A 6,107-nucleotide genomic window follows, 5' to 3' on the forward strand; every position below is an offset into this window, starting at 1 on the left:
AATCAGACTACACAGAAGAAGCTAAAACCTCTCATTGTCAAATACTTGGATTAAAAGCTTACAGCACCTGGTATTCCCAGGCGGTCTCCCATCCAAGTACTAACCAGGCCCAACCTATCTTAGCTTCCGAGATCAAACGAGATCGGGCGTGAACCAGGCGGTGTGGCCGTAAGCTTCCTTTCAGTCAAAATCCATGCTTTTTCAATCAACTCAAACAGAAATCAGACTACACAGAAGAAGCTAAAACCTCTCATTGTCAAATACTTGGATTAAAAGCTTACAGCACCTGGTATTCCCAGGCGGTCTCCCATCCAAGTACTAACCAGGCCCAACCTATCTTAGCTTCCGAGATCAAACGAGATCGGGCGTGAACCAGGCGGTGTGGCCGTAAGCTTCCTTTCAGTCAAAATCCATGCTTTTTCAATCAACTCAAACAGAAATCAGACTACACAGAAGAAGCTAAAACCTCTCATTGTCAAGTACTTGGATTAAAAGCTTACAGCACCTGGTATTCCCAGGCGGTCTCCCATCCAAGTACTAACCAGGCCCAACCTATCTTAGCTTCCGAGATCAAACGAGATCGGGCGTGAACCAGGCGGTGTGGCCGTAAGCTTCCTTTCAGTCAAAATCCATGCTTTTTCAATCAACTCAAACAGAAATCAGACTACACAGAAGAAGCTAAAACCTCTCATTGTCAAATACTTGGATTAAAAGCTTACAGCACCTGGTATTCCCAGGCGGTCTCCCATCCAAGTACTAACCAGGCCCAACCTATCTTAGCTTCCGAGATCAAACGAGATCGGGCGTGAACCAGGCGGTGTGGCCGTAAGCTTCCTTTCAGTCAAAATCCATGCTTTTTCAATCAACTCAAACAGAAATCAGACTACACAGAAGAAGCTAAAACCTCTCATTGTCAAATACTTGGATTAAAAGCTTACAGCACCTGGTATTCCCAGGCGGTCTCCCATCCAAGTACTAACCAGGCCCAACCTATCTTAGCTTCCGAGATCAAACGAGATCGGGCGTGAACCAGGCGGTGTGGCCGTAAGCTTCCTTTCAGTCAAAATCCATGCTTTTTCAATCAACTCAAACAGAAATCAGACTACACAGAAGAAGCTAAAACCTCTCATTGTCAAATACTTGGATTAAAAGCTTACAGCACCTGGTATTCCCAGGCGGTCTCCCATCCAAGTACTAACCAGGCCCAACCTATCTTAGCTTCCGAGATCAAACGAGATCGGGCGTGAACCAGGCGGTGTGGCCGTAAGCTTCCTTTCAGTCAAAATCCATGCTTTTTCAATCAACTCAAACAGAAATCAGACTACACAGAAGAAGCTAAAACCTCTCATTGTCAAATACTTGGATTAAAAGCTTACAGCACCTGGTATTCCCAGGCGGTCTCCCATCCAAGTACTAACCAGGCCCAACCTATCTTAGCTTCCGAGATCAAACGAGATCGGGCGTGAACCAGGCGGTGTGGCCGTAAGCTTCCTTTCAGTCAAAATCCATGCTTTTTCAATCAACTCAAACAGAAATCAGACTACACAGAAGAAGCTAAAACCTCTCATTGTCAAATACTTGGATTAAAAGCTTACAGCACCTGGTATTCCCAGGCGGTCTCCCATCCAAGTACTAACCAGGCCCAACCTATCTTAGCTTCCGAGATCAAACGAGATCGGGCGTGAACCAGGCGGTGTGGCCGTAAGCTTCCTTTCAGTCAAAATCCATGCTTTTTCAATCAACTCAAACAGAAATCAGACTACACAGAAGAAGCTAAAACCTCTCATTGTCAAATACTTGGATTAAAAGCTTACAGCACCTGGTATTCCCAGGCGGTCTCCCATCCAAGTACTAACCAGGCCCAACCTATCTTAGCTTCCGAGATCAAACGAGATCGGGCGTGAACCAGGCGGTGTGGCCGTAAGCTTCCTTTCAGTCAAAATCCATGCTTTTTCAATCAACTCAAACAGAAATCAGACTACACAGAAGAAGCTAAAACCTCTCATTGTCAAATACTTGGATTAAAAGCTTACAGCACCTGGTATTCCCAGGCGGTCTCCCATCCAAGTACTAACCAGGCCCAACCTATCTTAGCTTCCGAGATCAAACGAGATCGGGCGTGAACCAGGCGGTGTGGCCGTAAGCTTCCTTTCAGTCAAAATCCATGCTTTTTCAATCAACTCAAACAGAAATCAGACTACACAGAAGAAGCTAAAACCTCTCATTGTCAAATACTTGGATTAAAAGCTTACAGCACCTGGTATTCCCAGGCGGTCTCCCATCCAAGTACTAACCAGGCCCAACCTATCTTAGCTTCCGAGATCAAACGAGATCGGGCGTGAACCAGGCGGTGTGGCCGTAAGCTTCCTTTCAGTCAAAATCCATGCTTTTTCAATCAACTCAAACAGAAATCAGACTACACAGAAGAAGCTAAAACCTCTCATTGTCAAATACTTGGATTAAAAGCTTACAGCACCTGGTATTCCCAGGCGGTCTCCCATCCAAGTACTAACCAGGCCCAACCTATCTTAGCTTCCGAGATCAAACGAGATCGGGCGTGAACCAGGCGGTGTGGCCGTAAGCTTCCTTTCAGTCAAAATCCATGCTTTTTCAATCAACTCAAACAGAAATCAGACTACACAGAAGAAGCTAAAACCTCTCATTTTCAAATACTTGGATTAAAAGCTTACAGCACCTGGTATTCCCAGGCGGTCTCCCATCCAAGTACTAACCAGGCCCAACCTATCTTAGCTTCCGAGATCAAACGAGATCGGGCGTGAACCAGGCGGTGTGGCCGTAAGCTTCCTTTCAGTCAAAATCCATGCTTTTTCAATCAACTCAAACAGAAATCAGACTACACAGAAGAAGCTAAAACCTCTCATTGTCAAATACTTGGATTAAAAGCTTACAGCACCTGGTATTCCCAGGCGGTCTCCCATCCAAGTACTAACCAGGCCCAACCTATCTTAGCTTCCGAGATCAAACGAGATCGGGCGTGAACCAGGCGGTGTGGCCGTAAGCTTCCTTTCAGTCAAAATCCATGCTTTTTCAATCAACTCAAACAGAAATCAGACTACACAGAAGAAGCTAAAACCTCTCATTGTCAAATACTTGGATTAAAAGCTTACAGCACCTGGTATTCCCAGGCGGTCTCCCATCCAAGTACTAACCAGGCCCAACCTATCTTAGCTTCCGAGATCAAACGAGATCGGGCGTGAACCAGGCGGTGTGGCCGTAAGCTTCCTTTCAGTCAAAATCCATGCTTTTTCAATCAACTCAAACAGAAATCAGACTACACAGAAGAAGCTAAAACCTCTCATTGTCAAATACTTGGATTAAAAGCTTACAGCACCTGGTATTCCCAGGCGGTCTCCCATCCAAGTACTAACCAGGCCCAACCTATCTTAGCTTCCGAGATCAAACGAGATCGGGCGTGAACCAGGCGGTGTGGCCGTAAGCTTCCTTTCAGTCAAAATCCATGCTTTTTCAATCAACTCAAACAGAAATCAGACTACACAGAAGAAGCTAAAACCTCTCATTGTCAAATACTTGGATTAAAAGCTTACAGCACCTGGTATTCCCAGGCGGTCTCCCATCCAAGTACTAACCAGGCCCAACCTATCTTAGCTTCCGAGATCAAACGAGATCGGGCGTGAACCAGGCGGTGTGGCCGTAAGCTTCCTTTCAGTCAAAATCCATGCTTTTTCAATCAACTCAAACAGAAATCAGACTACACAGAAGAAGCTAAAACCTCTCATTGTCAAATACTTGGATTAAAAGCTTACAGCACCTGGTATTCCCAGGCGGTCTCCCATCCAAGTACTAACCAGGCCCAACCTATCTTAGCTTCCGAGATCAAACGAGATCGGGCGTGAACCAGGCGGTGTGGCCGTAAGCTTCCTTTCAGTCAAAATCCATGCTTTTTCAATCAACTCAAACAGAAATCAGACTACACAGAAGAAGCTAAAACCTCTCATTGTCAAATACTTGGATTAAAAGCTTACAGCACCTGGTATTCCCAGGCGGTCTCCCATCCAAGTACTAACCAGGCCCAACCTATCTTAGCTTCCGAGATCAAACGAGATCGGGCGTGAACCAGGCGGTGTGGCCGTAAGCTTCCTTTCAGTCAAAATCCATGCTTTTTCAATCAACTCAAACAGAAATCAGACTACACAGAAGAAGCTAAAACCTCTCATTGTCAAATACTTGGATTAAAAGCTTACAGCACCTGGTATTCCCAGGCGGTCTCCCATCCAAGTACTAACCAGGCCCAACCTATCTTAGCTTCCGAGATCAAACGAGATCGGGCGTGAACCAGGCGGTGTGGCCGTAAGCTTCCTTTCAGTCAAAATCCATGCTTTTTCAATCAACTCAAACAGAAATCAGACTACACAGAAGAAGCTAAAACCTCTCATTGTCAAATACTTGGATTAAAAGCTTACAGCACCTGGTATTCCCAGGCGGTCTCCCATCCAAGTACTAACCAGGCCCAACCTATCTTAGCTTCCGAGATCAAACGAGATCGGGCGTGAACCAGGCGGTGTGGCCGTAAGCTTCCTTTCAGTCAAAATCCATGCTTTTTCAATCAACTCAAACAGAAATCAGACTACACAGAAGAAGCTAAAACCTCTCATTGTCAAATACTTGGATTAAAAGCTTACAGCACCTGGTATTCCCAGGCGGTCTCCCATCCAAGTACTAACCAGGCCCAACCTATCTTAGCTTCCGAGATCAAACGAGATCGGGCGTGAACCAGGCGGTGTGGCCGTAAGCTTCCTTTCAGTCAAAATCCATGCTTTTTCAATCAACTCAAACAGAAATCAGACTACACAGAAGAAGCTAAAACCTCTCATTGTCAAATACTTGGATTAAAAGCTTACAGCACCTGGTATTCCCAGGCGGTCTCCCATCCAAGTACTAACCAGGCCCAACCTATCTTAGCTTCCGAGATCAAACGAGATCGGGCGTGAACCAGGCGGTGTGGCCGTAAGCTTCCTTTCAGTCAAAATCCATGCTTTTTCAATCAACTCAAACAGAAATCAGACTACACAGAAGAAGCTAAAACCTCTCATTGTCAAATACTTGGATTAAAAGCTTACAGCACCTGGTATTCCCAGGCGGTCTCCCATCCAAGTACTAACCAGGCCCAACCTATCTTAGCTTCCGAGATCAAACGAGATCGGGCGTGAACCAGGCGGTGTGGCCGTAAGCTTCCTTTCAGTCAAAATCCATGCTTTTTCAATCAACTCAAACAGAAATCAGACTACACAGAAGAAGCTAAAACCTCTCATTTTCAAATACTTGGATTAAAAGCTTACAGCACCTGGTATTCCCAGGCGGTCTCCCATCCAAGTACTAACCAGGCCCAACCTATCTTAGCTTCCGAGATCAAACGAGATCGGGCGTGAACCAGGCGGTGTGGCCGTAAGCTTCCTTTCAGTCAAAATCCATGCTTTTTCAATCAACTCAAACAGAAATCAGACTACACAGAAGAAGCTAAAACCTCTCATTGTCAAATACTTGGATTAAAAGCTTACAGCACCTGGTATTCCCAGGCGGTCTCCCATCCAAGTACTAACCAGGCCCAACCTATCTTAGCTTCCGAGATCAAACGAGATCGGGCGTGAACCAGGCGGTGTGGCCGTAAGCTTCCTTTCAGTCAAAATCCATGCTTTTTCAATCAACTCAAACAGAAATCAGACTACAGAGAAGAAGCTAAAACCTCTCATTGTCAAATACTTGGATTAAAAGCTTACAGCACCTGGTATTCCCAGGCGGTCTCCCATCCAAGTACTAACCAGGCCCAACCTATCTTAGCTTCCGAGATCAAACGAGATCAGGCGTGAACCAGGCGGTGTGGCCGTAAGCTTCCTTTCAGTCAAAATCCATGCTTTTTCAATCAACTCAAACAGAAATCAGACTACACAGAAGAAGCTAAAACCTCTCATTGTCAAATACTTGGATTAAAAGCTTACAGCACCTGGTATTCCCAGGCGGTCTCCCATCCAAGTACTAACCAGGCCCAACCTATCTTAGCTTCCGAGATCAAACGAGATCGGGCGTGAACCAGGCGGTGTGGCCGTAAGCTTCCTTTCAGTCAAAATCCA

The 6,107-nt window shown here is 45.7% G+C and overlaps 28 non-coding genes across 28 annotated transcripts; all 28 read right to left on the bottom strand.

Moving 5' to 3' along the window:
- Positions 1–55: 55 nt before the first annotated feature.
- On the bottom strand, positions 56–174 carry LOC118306724. The gene has a single exon (XR_007030642.1). It is a non-coding gene; the product is annotated as a 5S ribosomal RNA (ribosomal RNA).
- A 100-nt stretch (positions 175–274) lies between these two features.
- On the bottom strand, positions 275–393 carry LOC118305930. Its single transcript, XR_007030643.1, has one exon. It is a non-coding gene; the product is annotated as a 5S ribosomal RNA (ribosomal RNA).
- Positions 394–493: 100 nt separating this feature from the next.
- On the bottom strand, positions 494–612 carry LOC118306475. The gene has a single exon (XR_007030644.1). It is a non-coding gene; the product is annotated as a 5S ribosomal RNA (ribosomal RNA).
- A 100-nt stretch (positions 613–712) lies between these two features.
- LOC118303106 lies at positions 713–831 on the bottom strand. Its single transcript, XR_007030645.1, has one exon. It is a non-coding gene; the product is annotated as a 5S ribosomal RNA (ribosomal RNA).
- Positions 832–931: 100 nt separating this feature from the next.
- On the bottom strand, positions 932–1,050 carry LOC118307539. The gene has a single exon (XR_007030646.1). It is a non-coding gene; the product is annotated as a 5S ribosomal RNA (ribosomal RNA).
- Positions 1,051–1,150: 100 nt separating this feature from the next.
- LOC118303201 lies at positions 1,151–1,269 on the bottom strand. The gene has a single exon (XR_007030647.1). It is a non-coding gene; the product is annotated as a 5S ribosomal RNA (ribosomal RNA).
- Positions 1,270–1,369: 100 nt separating this feature from the next.
- Positions 1,370–1,488, bottom strand: LOC118303202. Its single transcript, XR_007030649.1, has one exon. It is a non-coding gene; the product is annotated as a 5S ribosomal RNA (ribosomal RNA).
- Positions 1,489–1,588: 100 nt separating this feature from the next.
- LOC118305697 lies at positions 1,589–1,707 on the bottom strand. The gene has a single exon (XR_004792897.2). It is a non-coding gene; the product is annotated as a 5S ribosomal RNA (ribosomal RNA).
- Positions 1,708–1,807: 100 nt separating this feature from the next.
- Positions 1,808–1,926, bottom strand: LOC118302979. Its single transcript, XR_007030650.1, has one exon. It is a non-coding gene; the product is annotated as a 5S ribosomal RNA (ribosomal RNA).
- Positions 1,927–2,026: 100 nt separating this feature from the next.
- Positions 2,027–2,145, bottom strand: LOC118306668. Its single transcript, XR_007030651.1, has one exon. It is a non-coding gene; the product is annotated as a 5S ribosomal RNA (ribosomal RNA).
- Positions 2,146–2,245: 100 nt separating this feature from the next.
- On the bottom strand, positions 2,246–2,364 carry LOC118308370. The gene has a single exon (XR_007030652.1). It is a non-coding gene; the product is annotated as a 5S ribosomal RNA (ribosomal RNA).
- Positions 2,365–2,464: 100 nt separating this feature from the next.
- LOC118307236 lies at positions 2,465–2,583 on the bottom strand. The gene has a single exon (XR_007030653.1). It is a non-coding gene; the product is annotated as a 5S ribosomal RNA (ribosomal RNA).
- Positions 2,584–2,683: 100 nt separating this feature from the next.
- LOC118305879 lies at positions 2,684–2,802 on the bottom strand. The gene has a single exon (XR_007030654.1). It is a non-coding gene; the product is annotated as a 5S ribosomal RNA (ribosomal RNA).
- Positions 2,803–2,902: 100 nt separating this feature from the next.
- LOC118303157 lies at positions 2,903–3,021 on the bottom strand. The gene has a single exon (XR_007030655.1). It is a non-coding gene; the product is annotated as a 5S ribosomal RNA (ribosomal RNA).
- Positions 3,022–3,121: 100 nt separating this feature from the next.
- On the bottom strand, positions 3,122–3,240 carry LOC118305668. Its single transcript, XR_004792869.2, has one exon. It is a non-coding gene; the product is annotated as a 5S ribosomal RNA (ribosomal RNA).
- Positions 3,241–3,340: 100 nt separating this feature from the next.
- Positions 3,341–3,459, bottom strand: LOC118307392. The gene has a single exon (XR_007030656.1). It is a non-coding gene; the product is annotated as a 5S ribosomal RNA (ribosomal RNA).
- Positions 3,460–3,559: 100 nt separating this feature from the next.
- Positions 3,560–3,678, bottom strand: LOC118306669. Its single transcript, XR_007030658.1, has one exon. It is a non-coding gene; the product is annotated as a 5S ribosomal RNA (ribosomal RNA).
- A 100-nt stretch (positions 3,679–3,778) lies between these two features.
- On the bottom strand, positions 3,779–3,897 carry LOC118308549. The gene has a single exon (XR_007030659.1). It is a non-coding gene; the product is annotated as a 5S ribosomal RNA (ribosomal RNA).
- A 100-nt stretch (positions 3,898–3,997) lies between these two features.
- On the bottom strand, positions 3,998–4,116 carry LOC118305931. Its single transcript, XR_007030660.1, has one exon. It is a non-coding gene; the product is annotated as a 5S ribosomal RNA (ribosomal RNA).
- A 100-nt stretch (positions 4,117–4,216) lies between these two features.
- LOC118307107 lies at positions 4,217–4,335 on the bottom strand. The gene has a single exon (XR_007030661.1). It is a non-coding gene; the product is annotated as a 5S ribosomal RNA (ribosomal RNA).
- Positions 4,336–4,435: 100 nt separating this feature from the next.
- LOC118307912 lies at positions 4,436–4,554 on the bottom strand. The gene has a single exon (XR_007030662.1). It is a non-coding gene; the product is annotated as a 5S ribosomal RNA (ribosomal RNA).
- Positions 4,555–4,654: 100 nt separating this feature from the next.
- On the bottom strand, positions 4,655–4,773 carry LOC118304672. The gene has a single exon (XR_004791900.2). It is a non-coding gene; the product is annotated as a 5S ribosomal RNA (ribosomal RNA).
- A 100-nt stretch (positions 4,774–4,873) lies between these two features.
- LOC118307108 lies at positions 4,874–4,992 on the bottom strand. The gene has a single exon (XR_007030663.1). It is a non-coding gene; the product is annotated as a 5S ribosomal RNA (ribosomal RNA).
- A 100-nt stretch (positions 4,993–5,092) lies between these two features.
- On the bottom strand, positions 5,093–5,211 carry LOC118307791. Its single transcript, XR_007030664.1, has one exon. It is a non-coding gene; the product is annotated as a 5S ribosomal RNA (ribosomal RNA).
- Positions 5,212–5,311: 100 nt separating this feature from the next.
- LOC118308398 lies at positions 5,312–5,430 on the bottom strand. Its single transcript, XR_007030665.1, has one exon. It is a non-coding gene; the product is annotated as a 5S ribosomal RNA (ribosomal RNA).
- A 100-nt stretch (positions 5,431–5,530) lies between these two features.
- On the bottom strand, positions 5,531–5,649 carry LOC124849932. Its single transcript, XR_007030666.1, has one exon. It is a non-coding gene; the product is annotated as a 5S ribosomal RNA (ribosomal RNA).
- A 100-nt stretch (positions 5,650–5,749) lies between these two features.
- Positions 5,750–5,868, bottom strand: LOC118303026. The gene has a single exon (XR_007030674.1). It is a non-coding gene; the product is annotated as a 5S ribosomal RNA (ribosomal RNA).
- A 100-nt stretch (positions 5,869–5,968) lies between these two features.
- Positions 5,969–6,087, bottom strand: LOC118305932. Its single transcript, XR_007030667.1, has one exon. It is a non-coding gene; the product is annotated as a 5S ribosomal RNA (ribosomal RNA).
- Between the last annotated feature and the right edge of the window lie 20 nt (positions 6,088–6,107).

The sequence above is a fragment of the Scophthalmus maximus genome, chromosome 4 (genome assembly GCF_022379125.1).
Source record: "Scophthalmus maximus strain ysfricsl-2021 chromosome 4, ASM2237912v1, whole genome shotgun sequence".
Taxonomy (NCBI): Eukaryota; Metazoa; Chordata; class Actinopteri; order Pleuronectiformes; family Scophthalmidae; genus Scophthalmus; species Scophthalmus maximus.